The sequence below is a fragment of the Chrysoperla carnea genome, chromosome 2 (assembly GCF_905475395.1).
Source record: "Chrysoperla carnea chromosome 2, inChrCarn1.1, whole genome shotgun sequence".
NCBI lineage: Eukaryota > Metazoa > Arthropoda > Insecta > Neuroptera > Chrysopidae > Chrysoperla > Chrysoperla carnea.
This window is the reverse complement of record NC_058338.1, coordinates 77,450,862-77,467,672: the sequence shown is the minus strand read 5'-3', so window position 1 is coordinate 77,467,672 and position 16,811 is coordinate 77,450,862. Positions and strand designations below refer to the sequence as shown.

Here is a 16,811-nt window from a genome sequence, read left to right as displayed (position 1 = left end):
AGCTCGTTTAGCAATTAACCAATTAAAAAATAACTTAAACAAAAGTTTGATGAGGGACATCATGTTCTGATATTTGATTGGACCTAGTTCTCCGAGTTGCTTTAATAGTCAATTTGGATCCTAAACGGTAAGAATTAACAATTTTAAATAAGAATATAGTTTAACAAGTGAAATTTACAAAATTTAAAAAACGAATAATGCGATTTTATTTCTTGAGAAACTTTGCTATAAAATTTTTCATTCGAGTCGGTTCGACCGTTTAGGGGCTACGATGTCACACAGAAACACACCGATGCACAGATAAACAATTTAAACTTATAACACTCCTTCTTAAATCAATATCAAAGTTCAAGTACACTCACTGTCAGAAAAAGTGCCACAGTTAAAACCATTCTAAGCGTACGCATCATATGTTATGTTATAATAGTAACACTTAGAATGTTTTAAAACGAGCATTTTTTGTGACATTGAGTATACATCAGATGAAATGAAAAGGATACTTAGAGAGCTATCATTTATTGGGATAAATTTTTGGAAATATTTTAATTGAAATTGAAATATTTGAGTTGACTTTCTTCTTTTGAATTATTATTGTTTTATATTACCTAATTATTTTACCGTTTCACTTCTAGAAATGAATTGAATCAGGTTTATTTGACCATTCATTTCCATAGTAATTATTTATTTAAATGTCATGCCTTTTCCAAACTGAATCGATTTTGAAGATCATTGCCAATTTTTAGTTTTTTGAGGTAACCTAAGCTCGCACTTGAAATATAGCGGAGAACACTCTCCGTTAAATAACCTTTCAAGAAATTTACTGGAGTGTGTTCTTTTGGCTATGTTTCAAGTGCGAGTTAAGAGTTCCGTACCCGAAAAAAACTAAAAAATAGGCGATGGTCTTCAAAATCGGCTCAGTTTGGAAAAGGATTTAAGGAAAAAGTTAATTTAATGGAGAGTTTTCATAGATATGCTTCAAGTGCGAATTTAAGGTTCCGTACTTCACTTGTATTCATGTTAATTTAAATTAAGAGGGTCATAAACATACACATCGTTAAACAGTGACTTACAAAATATTAAAAACTAAAAAGTACTGTCTTTCTTGGTCTATATACTTCCATTGAATTTCATAGTATACGAAACAAAAGATGATTAAAAAATACATACGTTTTTAATAATATTGATTTAGTAAATAAGAAAATTATTCATTTACAAATATTGAACTTATATTATTGGTCAATATTTTTTCAAAAGAAGTTAATCATATTAAAGAAATCCCCAATTTTTGATGACGTTAACTGTGACATACATATTACATGGAATTAGACAGTTATGGCATACAATTGTCAGCGGATAAAACTGACAATAGTATTCTACAACCGAAACCGATTTTTTCGCTACCTATTACAGTAATTTATTTGTTTTGTTTAAGAAAATAAAATTACCTCAAGGGGCCAGTGTTTCTAATTCAAACTTTGTATCATAAAATGATATATTTATACATATAGTTCGCGTTACATCTAGGCATATAAATATCACGAGTGTGACAGAGTACATGCGTTAAGCAATGCATCTAAGTAAGAGGTATTATAGGTGTTATATGAAATTGCAAAAGTGACTTGTATCGTGCCTTATCTGTTGTAGTTCATCTATTTAACTAAGAAACTCCCACTCTCCAAGCGTCTTGCAACAATCTCAACGCATACCGAAGCTTCAACACATGTATATTATATCTCTCACTTAGATGCATTGCTTAACGCATGTATTCTGTTATACTCGTGATATTTATAATGCCTAGATCTAATGCGAACTATGTGTATAAGACTTTATACGTCTATTAAAATATTAAAATTAAATTATATTATATTTAGTTATTAATTAATCGATATAATAAATTTTATTATGTAAATTAAAAAAAAAATTGCATTTCAATTGAATTTGATAAATAATGAGAAATTATGAATAAATAATTATTATGTTTACTATCTATATCTACACTGAATATGTTTGTATACATTTTATTGATATTCAAACTGTCATAAAATAAATGTTATTATTTAATATTTTTTATTTAAAAAAAAAAATATTCTCTAGACACTTGAGTCAATATAACTTTATAATAATGGAGAAAATATCGTCATAATTTTGTGTTTAAAATGTTGTAAGGGTTTTTATTTTTGGCAATTTCCGTAATGAAAAAGTGCTTGTGATTTCATTTTCATACTGTACCATCATCATCTTATACATTATTACGCAGTTATTTTCTCTCCTACCCTTATCTACATTATTCCTTTATCAAATTTTATAATTCACCCACCATTTTCATTCACCGTTATTAAACTAGAAAAGTTTAAAAAATTTTAAAGTATTTCGTCGTTTTGACTTCAACTTGTGTTTGTTTTCGAAAATTTCGAATTTTTTTTGCGAAAAACCTTTTTAAAGTTTTCCAATATTTAAACTCTTGGTGGAGTGGGGATATACAAAAATTCGACCTATACGATTTCTAGCAACATTCAGAATAATAATCTATAAGCTTTTCTGAACAAGAATCAATTGACGAAATGCATTCCTCATATTTTGCACTCTCAACTCCATCTAGCGCCTGCACTACTAGACCTTTTCATTTAAAAATTATTCTTTTTTAACCCCAGCACCATAAAAAAGTGAGCTATAAGTTTGACCGCTATATGTGTCTGTCTGTGGCATCGTAGCGTCTAAACGGATGAACGGATTTGAATTTTTTTGTTTTATTTGAAAGGTAACTTAATGGGAACTGTTCTTAGCTATGTTTCAAGTGCGAGATTAGGGTTCCGTACCCGGAACAACTAAAAAAATAGGCGATGATCCTCAAAATCGCTTCCGTTTGGAGAAGGCTCTAAGAAAAAAGATAATTTTTATGAAAACTATTCTTTGATACTTGTTGTTTTATGTGTTTCGGACAGATGTCAAAAAACTGTTCAAGTATAGACATATCACATATCTTCTATCTTTGTCGAAAAGCGCTATTTGATAAAGATATTTATTTTCTTTACTTGAATAGTTTTTGACAACTGTCCGAAACAATATTAAATCGATGAAAAGACCTATTTAAAAAAACCACATACTTATCTTTTTATAATAACAATATTTATGTAAAATAATCATTGAAATGAAAAATAAAATGTTTATAATTAAAAAAAAAAGGTAATAATACATTCTACGTTATCGGTTAAAAAAAAAAAAAATACAAACAGTTAAATGCATTTTTTGTTTGCTGCAACAATTTGTTCAACCTTGTAAATACATGGTATTCTGAATAAGTTATAATGTTATAAAGCTGAGTTTAAATTATAATGTTATAAATATAAAGTTGAGTTTAAATTATAATGTTATAAATATAAAGGTGAGTTGAATAAGACAATATCGTTTACGTCTATAGGCTTTATACATTCGAGTCCTTATACATAGCGGATGTCGATTTTAATGTATGCTTTTAGCATAGAGTTCTTTACACTACAACGTTGTTAGTCGCACCCCTATTTCAACTCACGTTTATGTCCAGTTCCATTGAAATCGACGTACGTTAATTTCAATCGTTTGATTATTTAAAGCTTAAAAATAATTGATGTAAACGAAACTCAGCGTTTATGCATTCGGATTTTTTTAACTGACTCTCTGGTCATTTGATAAAGAATCCATATTATACAGGTATTACATAACTGTCATGCGATCCATATTACATAAGTTTATAATTTAGTTTGCCACAGAACGGTAAAACTTATGAATATTTGAGAAAAATGGTTATTTGGTTTTCAAAAATTAAAAATTTTCTAGAATTTTTGTTGGTTGTTCGAGACTCTTTTGCAAGACGCTATCTGCAAATAGCGGTTTAATACCACTAATTATAGGAGCTATCTGCTGAAGCTATCTGCAAATTTTCAACTCTCTACCTTTTAAGGTTTTGGAGAAAATAAACACCCAAAGTTTTGTTTTAATTAGCGCCCTTCCAAACAGTGATGTTTATGAAAAAAATTTCAAACATAAGTTGTTTATTTTTATAACGGTTTACAAGTACGCTATAAAAATTTCAGCTTGATATCTCTTTTCGTTTTTGCATTATCGGGCGGCCGTACAATACGAAATGGACTAATAAGGTGATTTTATAAACACCAATACCAAAATTTGGTTCGTATAATCAATATTTCTAAGCGTTATTAATTGTGGGACTAAACTCAGTATACCTTCATTTATATTTCATATATACAGGGTATAATAAGGTAATTGTTTAAGAACGTATTATAAATTATTATAAAAAATATTAATAATCATTATTAACTGATAATGATAAGGAAATTTATAACAATTTTATTATTCAAATGAATATTTTTACAACGATATTGAGTGTTTCTTAATGGAAGACTCCGTTGCCGCCGCCGGCAAACTAATTTCCCTACAATTTTATCAACTATAAAAAATTTATTTAAAAAAGTGATTTAACAATCGAAAGCCTAAAATTGGATACGGTAAAGTTCAATAAAAAAATTGGCAAAGACTGATAGTATTCATTTAAGATTAAGCTTTTTTTTAAGATTGAAAAACGAATTTTTCGATAGCCTCGTGGAAACTTTTTCCAATTTGTAAACTACATTCAAAATACTTTTCAGTATCAAATCATTTATAATTCGTTTATCTCATTTTCTCGGTTCTACATTCAGATAAAGGAACTTTACGGTTTACATAGTATAAATTGTTACCAAGAATATTAAAAGATAAGTTTGTTTGGGGTAAGAAAAATCTTTTAGTCAAGAAATTGATCGAAATATGACATTTGTTAATTTATTTTCACTCAAAAATATTTTATAGCCTGTATATATTTCATATATACAAGGTATATTAATTTTAGTCTCATGTGTGTAACGCTTAAAAATATTCATGATACGAACAAATTTTTGGTAAAGGGTGTTCATAAAATTTCTTAGCCCATTTCCGCCTGCCCGCCCGTGACTATGATAGCTTTAAAACGAAAAGAGATATCAAGCTGAAATTTTTAAAGAGTGCTCAAATGTGAATTGAGTTCCTTAATGAGTAACATTACATTGAGTAATTGGGTCATGAGTCTTTTGGACCCATTTTGTAAGACTTCAAAAATTTAAATCTAAATAATGTTCCTTATAAAAAAATTAACTTTTTGTTTGAAACATTTTTGCGTAAAAATCACTGTTTAGTCGTGAGCTCGCAAATTTGGACAAAATTTAAGTTTCCTTTTTCTTCAAAACTATAAAAACTAGGAAGTTGAAAATTTGCAGGTAGCTTCAACTAGTGGTATTTTGAAAGATTCTCGAGAAACGAAGAAAACTTCTAGAAAGAAAGAGTTTGAAAAATAAAACACGATTATTTTTGGTTTTCGAAAATTTTCTAAAAAATAATACAAGCACTGACATTCAATACTTTCTATACAGGGTATTTCAACAATTAACTCAGTCAACTGTTTATTTTTCTCCTTTTAAATTCGTATTTTAAGAAAAAGTATTCTTTGTTAAAGCAAAATTTTTGTTGCATTTTTAAATCGTTTTTTTCTGTTTAACAGATGAAGATTTTCTTTGTAAATTGCATTTGAAATAAAATGTACTTACATTTTAAATTTGCATTAATAATATTGTTCATAACAATATAACATATTAATGCAATTAATTTAAAAAAAAAATTGCACTTGATTAAATATAATAAATTCTAAGTATAATGAAGGTTAATTAGCATACCATGAGTTTTTCAAATCTATTGATATGAATAAAAGGTAATTTTTATGATTTTTTTAATGATTTTTTAAAGGTTGAAGAAGATTCAATAAATAAACAAGTGAAAACAAATGACTGAGTTAATTGTTGAAATACCATGCATAGATAGTGTTGATTACTCTATCACATTATACATACATACATGTCACACATACATAACTGATATTCCCATATAATACACACTATACAATTTACGCCTAATTTGCGCCCTCACAGGTAAACAGTGATTACGAAACAAAATGTTTCATAAAAAACATTTAAACGTTTGTTCTATCTCAAACAGTTTACAAGATGGGTCCTACGCATGAAAGACCCAATTGCCCTATGCTGCTCATTTACGTACTCGACCTCACTTTTTCCGTCCTGAGTACGCTGTAAAATTTCAGCTTGATATCTATTTTCGTTTTTGAGTTATCGAGTTGACAGATGGACGGACGGACGGACTACCGGAAATTGACTAATTAGGTGATTTTATGAACACCTATACCAAAATTTTGTGCGTAGCATCAATATTTTTAAGCGTTACAAACTTGGGACTAAACTTAGTATACCTTGCATATTGCATATATATATGGTATAAAATACGGTTCACTTGGCGGCATGATAACCAATTTTCAAGTTATCGCTGAAAATATTCTAGTGAATATAGCGCTTTTTTATATAAAACTTTAACATAATCAATGGAAAACGTATTTTCCAATATAACAAACTATATTGGAAAATTGAAAATTATCTAACAAATTATCTTGTAGCCATTTTGTTTTCAAAAATCATAACAAAATATGTAGTAATTATGTTAAGGTAGTACTATCGGTAATAGACTTTGCATTCAGAATTTAATGTAACTCGGCATAATTGTCCATTATTATATCATAATTAATCAGTTAAATTTTTAGGGGCCTTCAGAGAACTGAAAATCTGAACGTCCAGTTTTGTGAAATAAAATAAAATCTGTGATTTCTCATAAGGATCAATGTTAAAATATCTTTAAAATATCTTTTTTTCAGTTCTCTGAAGGCCCATAAAAATTTAACTGGTTAATTATGATATAATAATGGACAACTATGCTAAGTTTCATTAAATTCTGAATGCAAAGTCTATTAATGATAGTACTACCTTAAATTTGATCAATCATAAAAAAATTAATCATCGCAAAAAATCACTCTTCTCAGATGTTTAAATAAAAGGTAAAACTATAAGGAATAATAAACGTGATATTTATATTTATGTGAATCAGTGAGTGTTGACAGTGTTACCTTAACCTTACACTTGAAGTCACTTAACTTTACTTCTACTCATATAAGAAATAGAATAAGATAGAAAAATATATGATGAAAGAGAATACACCAAATGATGTAATAAATATAAAATACACAATATATTTAAAGTTTTTATAATGTATATTAATGTGTTTTAGTATTTTAATCTCGTGTTCTTTCATTTCCGTTTAAACGAACATAAGCGTGAACAATTTTAATTATGAAATTTTTGTTGAATTTTTTTCTGTTTTCATTTTCTATAAGTTTGGTGATTTTTTAAATAAATTTGAAATATTCAGAGTGTCTTTTTTCAGTTGACATATTATGCTTGATTTATAAAGCTATTCGAGGAAAATGCTTCAAACGAAAAATGTTAGTTTCAAAAGCACATATTTTATACCGGCATCGAATTCGAATTTTTCCGGTTCAATTTTATTATTTTTTTTAAATATTAATAATGGAGTTTAACCTCCGTTTCTCTGACATATAAGCCTTAAAACAGACGCCACTCACATCATTATTTGTTAATCTTTATTTATTTAATTACATACATTTTGATGTGGGTGAATTCGGTTACTTCGTTCTTATCCAAGCGCGACGACAATATCGCAACCTCTCAGTCAGCAACCAGACTAACGACTTAGACCGCTCGACCACTAAGCCCGTTGTTCAATTCAATTAAAACCTGATTCTGATTCATAATTGACAAACATAAGATGAATGCTTTACATTAGAAAGTTGTTCCTTATAAATACGCAAACACTGTTGTTCAATCAGTTTGAACAAAAATGGTCTTTATAGAAAAACAAACCACTTTTATGGGATTTGAGGTAAATTGTTTTCTAAGAGTACTCTATTTCGGGTAAAACTTTTCAGTCTGTTTTTGCCTAAACTGTACGGTTTGCGGAAAAACATTTCGATCAAAAAATGTTATTTTTTTAATCAATAACAACTTTCTAATTTAAAGTGTTTATCTATCAATTAAAAGTTTCAAAAAAGATAGCCCGTATACGATGGAGCAATTGTTATATTTTGCAAGCTTTTATTTAACTTGCAATGTATGCATGGTAGGTATATGTTCGGTTGGAATTTTGTAACTCAATTTTGAAGCAGATATCTTCAATTGATTGAGCATTTTGTATACACGTTTAGTTTGGATAACAATGCATTTTAATGATAAGCATGCCCTGATTTTCCCATCGCTCACTATATTTGACAAGCTTTTATTGTACTAAAAAGTAGAAAATCATTTTTTAGAAGTCACTCATACTTGACTGACTTTTACAAAAATTTCAACAATAATAAAAGATTGTCCTTTAAAAAGTTTTTTTTAACATTAATTATTTTTGATTCGTTTGCCAAAAAGCTGTGGCAAAAGCGAAACCAGTGCATTTGTTAAAATTTTCTTTAGATTTGTAATAAAATGTATCACTATTAGATATCATAAAAGTTTCTTAGAATTAATAATTATTATAGATCTATTACTGAAAAGTATGAATAACTTAAGAATATTTTTGATTCGTTTGCCAACTATGGCGCTTGGCATATAATTTTCTTTATAAAAATAGAGTCATTCTATTCAAATAAATATTAATTAGGTTAATTATTATGCAAAGTGTATCTATTTATTCATTACATGTAATATGAGCGTTAATTAAACCAAATATATGGGTAACTTTCAAATAAAGATCGTTGTTTAAAAGACGTTTCTCATTTCTAGAAGATTTTTGGAATTTTCGCGCTTTTAAATTTCAGCTAGTTGTATGTGTTAATTTTAACGTAAATTAAAACTTCATACATTTAGCAAGGACTGATAAGCATAAAATAATTTAATAAATTCTTCCGATTATCCTGATCAGGATTAACGATTAACTAAAAAATTTATCATGGTGGAAGGGCAGATAACATTACATAATATTAAGAAGTGATAGTTTTTAAAAAACTGAGAAACTCGCTTTTGTAGCTGGCTGAACTAAAAAGTAGAAAATAAATAATATTAAAAACAAAAACTAAAAAACATGCTTTTGTAATTAGCTGAACTAAAAGAAATAAAATAATTTCTATAAGTTTGAAAAAAAAAATAAAGAAAAAAATCATTTTAATCATAAAAAAGCAAAAGTTTAAGATATTTTATTATAAATTTTTGTTGTATCCTTAGTTAGCTGATTAAACTAAACTTCCCGCTTCGACACTGCTATATTACCTTAATAATTAATAGGTAGTGTATGTCATCGACATTTTTTCATCCAAGAAATGTCCGTGGAATTTTTTTGATTAGATATCTACATAATGAGCCCATAAAAATTCAGTTATATTGTATTTTAAACGATTAGTGAATGTATATCCAATTTTGTCACCACATGGAACAAAAATAGCATTCTTTGATTTTTTGCCAAACAATTGTCTTTAAGTAAAAACTTAACCTTGATTAATTTTCCTATGAATTCTAGTGAAATAGTTTCTCTACTTTGTAATCCATTCATTTATAAAAGTACAGTCGAAATCAGCCATAATAAAGAAAATGAACATACAATACACAATAATGTAATTTAATCGACGAAATAAAAGCGAAAAAACTTTCGGTTCTTCTCACTTCTGCAGTGGATATAGTATATACTAGTTTCAAACCTTATTTGAGCCTTCACGGGTAAACAGTGTCGTTTACGGTAAAATGTTTCAAATCAAAACTGATTATTTTTTATAAGAAATATTTTTTACTTTTAAACTTTTGTTGTATCTATAACGATTTACGAGATGGGTCCTATGGACCCAGGACTCAATTGACCTATGCTGCTCATTCACGAACCCAAACTCACTTTTAACGTCCTCAGCACGCTATAAAAATTTCAGCTTGATATTTATTTTCGCTTTTGAAACCGTGTTGACAGACGGACAATCGGAAATACACTAATTAAGTGATTTTATGAACAAAATTTTGTTGGTAGTATCAATATTTTTAAGAGTTACAAACTCAGGACTAAACTTAGTATACCTTGTTATATCTTTTGAAAAATTAAAATTTAGGGCTTAGACTTAAACAATCCGTTATTAGTCTTCAGAACTTTACAAAATATGTTCAAATATCATTCTTAGGATATTTTCAAAAATTTAATTTTTTTTGTTTTGCTTTTCACCTTTGACCTTTTTACACCATGTATATGAACTTTTTATACCATGCATATATGCAATATACAAGGTATATTTAGTTTAGTCCCAAAGTTTGTAACGCTTAAAAATATTAATTATACCAATAAAATTTTGGTAAAGGTGTTCATAAAATAACCTAATTAGTCCATTTTCGGTTGTGCCACCGTCCGTCCGTGAACTCAATAACTCAAAAACGAAAACGGGTAGCAAAGTTAAAATTTTTACAGCGTACTCAGGACGTAAAAAGTGAGATCGAGTTCGTAAATGAGCAACATAGGTGAATTGGTTTTTAAGTCCATGGGACCCATTTTGTAAACCGTTTGAGATAGAACAAAAGTTTAAATGTAAAAAATGTTTCTCATAAAAAAATAAACAACTTTTGAAATTGTATAGTATGCATTATATGGGAATATCACTTATGTATGTGTGACATTTATGTATGTGTAATGTGATAAGAGTTATCAATACTGTCTATACGTGGTATTTCAACAATTTACTCAGTCAATTGTTTGTATTCTCTTGTTCAGAGGTGTTTTTTACGTGAAATGACTCAAAAAAAATAAGGTTGCTTTATTTGACTGTTTTTTTTTTGAGGGAGGGGTATAGAAAAATTGGACCAGTGTTTCTAGCATCCGGAATATTAATTTATATGCTTTTCTGAACAAGAATCAATTGATAAAATGCGGTCCTCATAGTTTGCACACTCAACTCCATCCAGCGCCCGCACTAACTTTTACGTTTTACGTTGAATATTTTTAAAATTTTGTATATTTCACTTGTTTTTGTTTTCAAATACTTTTTTCTTAAGATGAATGAATGAATATAAGATTTCCAAGATTTTTATCAAATATAAATATGATAAATAATAAAATAAAATTTAATAATAATTCTTATATTAATTTAAATAATATTTACTTCTTAATATTATGTCAAATGTAATTTAATAATACAATATAAGTCTATTATATTATATTATATTATATTATAGTATAAATAAATATTGTTTTTATCATAAACTTCAGAATTAATTGAGTGTGGAACGTTGTTTGGTGATATATAATTTATAGCTACTCAAATGTCTTTTATATGATTTTTAAGGAGATCCATGTATACTCAATGTCACAAAAAATGCTCGTTTTAAAACATTCTAAGTGTTACTATTATAACATAACATATGATGCGTACGCTTAGAATGTTTTAACTGTGGCACTTTTTCTGACAGTGAGTGTACATACCACTCTAATCAAATAATGTCCTTAAAAAATAATACTTTTGAATCATTTTTTAATTATTTTAAATCTATTAATTACATTTAAAAAAAAAAAATAATTATTAAGAAATTATTAAAAATTAATTGACTAAAAAAAATTTATTTTTGACAACAAACTGAAATTCATAACATCAAAATTTTACTTATTTTTATTTACTTAAATCTGCGAAGCGATTATGGTAAATTTAAAACAAGTTTTATTAATTATTATATTAAAAGAAGTGAAAACAAGCAACTGACTGAGTTAATTGTTGAAATGCCATGTATAGACAGTGTTGATTACGCATTCATTTGTTTTTTTCGTCATGTAAGTAAAGAAAGATAAATATAATGTTTATACATAACTATATAATGTTCTAAGCTAATTTGCGTTCTCATGGGTAAACAGTGACTTTTTCGAACAAATGTTTCGAACAAAAGTTATTTATTTTATTATAAGGAACATTTTTTACATTTAAACTTTTGTTCTATCTCTAACGGTTTACAAGATGGGTCCGTAGGGCCCTTTTCTATGTTGTTCATTTACGAACTCGACCTCAATTTTTACATCCTGAGCACGCTATAAAAAGCATGAAAGCTTTTCGGACAATCGGAAATCGACTAATTAGGTGATTTTAGGAACACCTAAATCAAAATTTTGTTGGTAGAAATATTTTTAAGCTTTACAAACTGGGGACTAAACTTAGTATACCTTGGTATATTTCATATATACATGGTATAAAAATGATTCGCCGTCTTATATAATAAATCTAATGATGAAAATATTTTTGATGACAGGCGATGTTGTCAAGTGAAATAATTTGCTTGAAAATTCGAGACTACCATGTGATCGATGTGGATACTTCATCAGATATATAAAAAATCTTCATAATTCTTTGCGAAAACCACTGTTTGCTTTAATCGAAAGCTTTTTATTTTTTCAATCATATTTAATAATGAAACACAACTAGATTAATCCGCTTGAACATGTAAAAATTTCCATTTTCAAAAGTAATTATTTAACGTATAGAATTAATTTACAAATTTTTAGCAATTTTTAAAGGACTAGCTATGGATCTCCTTAAGATTTGTTAAATACAGACATTTTTTGTAACATGTTCAAAATAGTATTGTTAACTATGATGACTTATTTTGGTTACATTATTTTTAACTCTCGACTAAAAATAGAGATATTTTGAAAGTTAAACGTGTCTGTATATCTGTGGCATCGTAGTTTCTAAATGGATGAACCGATTTTGATTATTTTTTAAAGGTAATATGATCTTTCTGTTTTTCGATTTTGCCGGTTGTGGTGGATTTCGATTTGTTGATAGAGGATTTACAATAAATCTTAATTATATAATGTTGTTTTTTCTTAATTTAAATATCTTTTTCTCATTTTTTTCCTTTTTTTAAATGAAAGAATATGTCTTGATAAATGGGTTAATTGTTTTCCCGATTTTTTTTTTGGAGCCATATGACCGAGAAAACAGACAATGAAAATCATTAAAATTCAAATTGGCGAAATTCAAATTGGCGATCCGGAAACACACGAAGTTACACGAGTGTCGTTGTGACGTCATTTAAAGTTGATAATAATGATTTATTAATACGACTGTTGACACTGTTTTGACGTATGCGGTGGAGCCAAAAAAAAATCGTTTTAAATTATTTCAAACATTGTGACATTTTTACAATTTTTTTCATAGTGTTTTTATTGTTAAAAATGCGTAATTTTCGAGTTACAGGCTCTACTCGACCTATATTTTTATAAAAAATTAACAAAAAGCATTTCTGTTTTTCATGAAAAAGGTCTATTACATAATGTATTTACTTTGGTATGATTTTGTTATACAAGATCAAATATCTTTTCAACACCATAATTTGACGTAATGAACAATATTCCTTTTATGGACTATATTCTATACGTATGCTTTGAATTCACTGAACAACCAGATATTTTAATAGATTTAGTAGAGTGTATTAGCGTACACATACGAGAGAGAAGGTAGCTGTAGGGAATCTGGCTGTTGAGTGTTTTTAACTAGATATGTATATAACTTTCTATGTAAATTTAAAATGATATGATCTAATTTAATTGGTTATTTTAATATATTAATTGTGGAGCGTTATTGCATTTTGTTTTTATATACTTATAAATCGTTCCCATTCATGATGATTCATTTTAATAATATTTATTTTATTGTTATATTGTTAAGATTCCGTATCGAAAATACTACCTACTATTAATGGAACTTTTAACATCCCTACGGAGCCAGATTTTTTTCGAAATTGGACTGCATAACTTATAAAGTAAATAACAACTAAAATGAGCAAATGATTAAATACCTTGTATGCGACTGAAGTCTAAAAGTCTACAATTAATAATAAAATCGGTCAAGTCCAGGTCAGGCTCGCACACGAAGGATTCCGTACTATCAAACAATAACATATAAGACTATGTACTTTTTACTTAACGTAGTTCCAGCATGGTATTTGCAGTTTCTATGTTAAAGCAATGGTACAATTTTTTTTTCGACAGAATTTAACGAAAAATTAAATTTAAGAATTTAATAATGCTTACTATTAATTCCCAAAGTTTCAGAAATTTTGACCGTTTAAAATGGGAAATAATTATGCCAACGTCCCAATTTCGATCAATTTACGTCAAAATTAATATCTCGAAAGTGAAAATTAATTTCTAAATTTTTTTTTTAGAATTGTATTGTATAAACATTTTTTTCTACTTTTTCTTCAATATATAATAATATCATAAAAAATAGTTGGAGAGACCGGACATTTTACATGCTTTAAATGGGACATGACCCTCAAAATCGCGAACTTTGTCTTTAAATATCTCGCGATCTAAACGGTCAAAAATTATGAAATTTTAGGAATTCATAAATAAAGCTATTATAAACCCGAGAAAAAAAATTCGGCCAAATCTGTCGAAAAGTGATTTCATGCTGGTACTACCTTAAGTAAAAAAAACAAGAAAGGTGCTTTAACAATATGCATTATAAGTAAGCTCCCATATATAATAGGGGATAATCCTGATGTCGAATTGACCATATTCGTATAAAAATGTAAAATTAGGCTTAATACCTTGACAAAACTTGAATGTGAAATTAAAATTGGTTAAAAAACGAAGAAGTTATTAGCAATCAAAGATTGCATTTAGAGGTTATCTATCTCCTTTTAGCATGACGATATCCACGTCTGACGTCACTAGTGAGTATATTCCTCTTTGTTTCATTAGGAATTTTATTAACGTTCATATCTTGCATACCAGTAAAGATTTTTAAAAAATCAACTTCATTTTTCTATTTGTGAAGTGAGAATTCTTAATCCACGTATGACGTCACTAGGGGGTATATTCCTCTTTGTTTCATTAGGAATTTTATTAACGTTCATATTTTGCATACCAGTAAAGATATTTAAAAAACCAACTTCATTTTTCTATTTGTGAAGTGAGAATTCTTAATCTGAAGTGATAAAAAAATTTAGGCTGATCTCCTATTATTGAAGATACAATGATAGCATTTTTTGGAATTTCAAACTCTGTCAAATGTTCAGCTGTCTAACTTTTGCGGTTTATGATATACAACCCGCTGACAGACAGTTAGGTGGGCGCCCAGTCTTGGTAATAACTCTAAAAACTAGGTGTAGTGGAAGTTCAAATTTATGTTATTGTCTCTTAGCTAAAATCTAACAAAATAATTTTCGCCAACAATATTTTTCAGAAAAATTTTCTCCAAAGTTAGAAGATGTTGGGAATGTAAATAAGAAATCTATGACATAGAATAATAATCGTTTTGAAGCAGTATATAAGCAGAAATTTTCTTGGATACTCCCCTTTTTGTTTACAATTTCATGGGTTTTAATATTTGGATATGGAACCCTAATTTTTTTTTGAAATGTTACTAGCTGATAATTTAGCTTTCTATAGGTGAAAGAATCTTTAAAATGGGTTAAGTGGTTATAGTTTATCTATTATAGTTTATTCACAAACTATCATCCCCTTTTTCACCACTTTAGGAGTTAAATTTCCAAAAATTCTTACTGCTCATATACAGTGTCAAAGAAACCCACATACAACGTCATGTTTCTAGCCCCAGGAGTTTGGACTTTTTGGAAAGTTACAAATAAATATGTGCTTTGATATGTTAGCCAGTTAATCAGTCAGTTATTCTTACAGATAAATGAATATTTTTCTTAAATATCATTTTTATTTTCTAATATATATGGATAAATAGATATTTTTTAAAATCATTTTATGGTTTTCGAGGGACGAAAATTTCAATGGTGTAGTACCCCAATAGCCAAAGCAAAAAAAGTAGTTTCATAATGCAATTTACTGCAGAAATTTTTTACGTGTTGGAACATATCTAGGGGTATCCTCCGAGTGTAAATCCAAATTGACGGGACACAGGGTCGTGAACTTCAGCCGCCATCTTGGAAAACACGTTTTATCAAATATCTTGTGAATCAGGCATCAGTACAACAAAATTGATAGGGATCATTTGTGTATCGAGGATAAAAATTTATAATTTTTTGTAAATTAATAACAATTATTTATTATTAAGTTATAATATTTGGACAGTATTGTATATGGAATTTAACACCAAAATCATAATATTGCATTTTTCGTTTACAGAAATATTAAATAATATTTATTATTTGGTTTCTATATTTCCCGGATGAGCATCAATAGACTTTCAAATATATATTTGGATTTATTATACAGGTGTTTCCAAATTCATAACAATTAAGAAGAATAATTTGGAGATATTTCGTGCAAAATACAAACTTTTGTATTTTTTCAAAATAAAAATATTTTTGTATTTTTTGATCAGTTTTAAGCAAATCAGTACTCTTGTGATTTTTTTCTCTAGACGCTTTGTTTTCGAAATAAAAATTACTGAAAAATTAATAATGCAATATTCGATTTAAAGAAAAAAGTGTTATTTTTTTAATCTTTGAGGGAATTCGCTTAGCTAACGCTGCTCCCGCGCTACGGCTTTTTTTAAATTTTTAACATACTCTGAGAAGGGATTATTAATCAAATCCGCGGTTTTTAGAGGTTGGATGAAACGGATTAATTATGATTGTTCCTATACCTTGTAATTTATAAATATTTAATATTGTCGAAAACAATGAAAAAAAGTTATGGCAAACATTGTAGTAATGTACAATCTCAAAGGCAAAGACGATATTTCTTAACATGTACTTAAAATTTTATTTCATTCTGTCTAAAAATGGGCTTCTACTTTAAATTGAATCAAGTTGGTTTAAGAATAAAGTTAATAATTGTTGTTCCTAAATTTATTTTTGTTAAAAATAAAGACTGAATTATATCTAAATAGATTATTATACTAATTA

At 27.8% G+C, this 16,811-nt stretch overlaps 1 protein-coding gene across 1 annotated transcript in view; it reads left to right on the top strand.

Annotated features, from left to right (window-relative positions):
• LOC123292091 (ETS-like protein pointed) overlaps positions 1-16,811 on the top strand; it is a 297,704-nt gene that overhangs the window by 46,766 nt on the left and 234,127 nt on the right. The window lies entirely within an intron of this gene.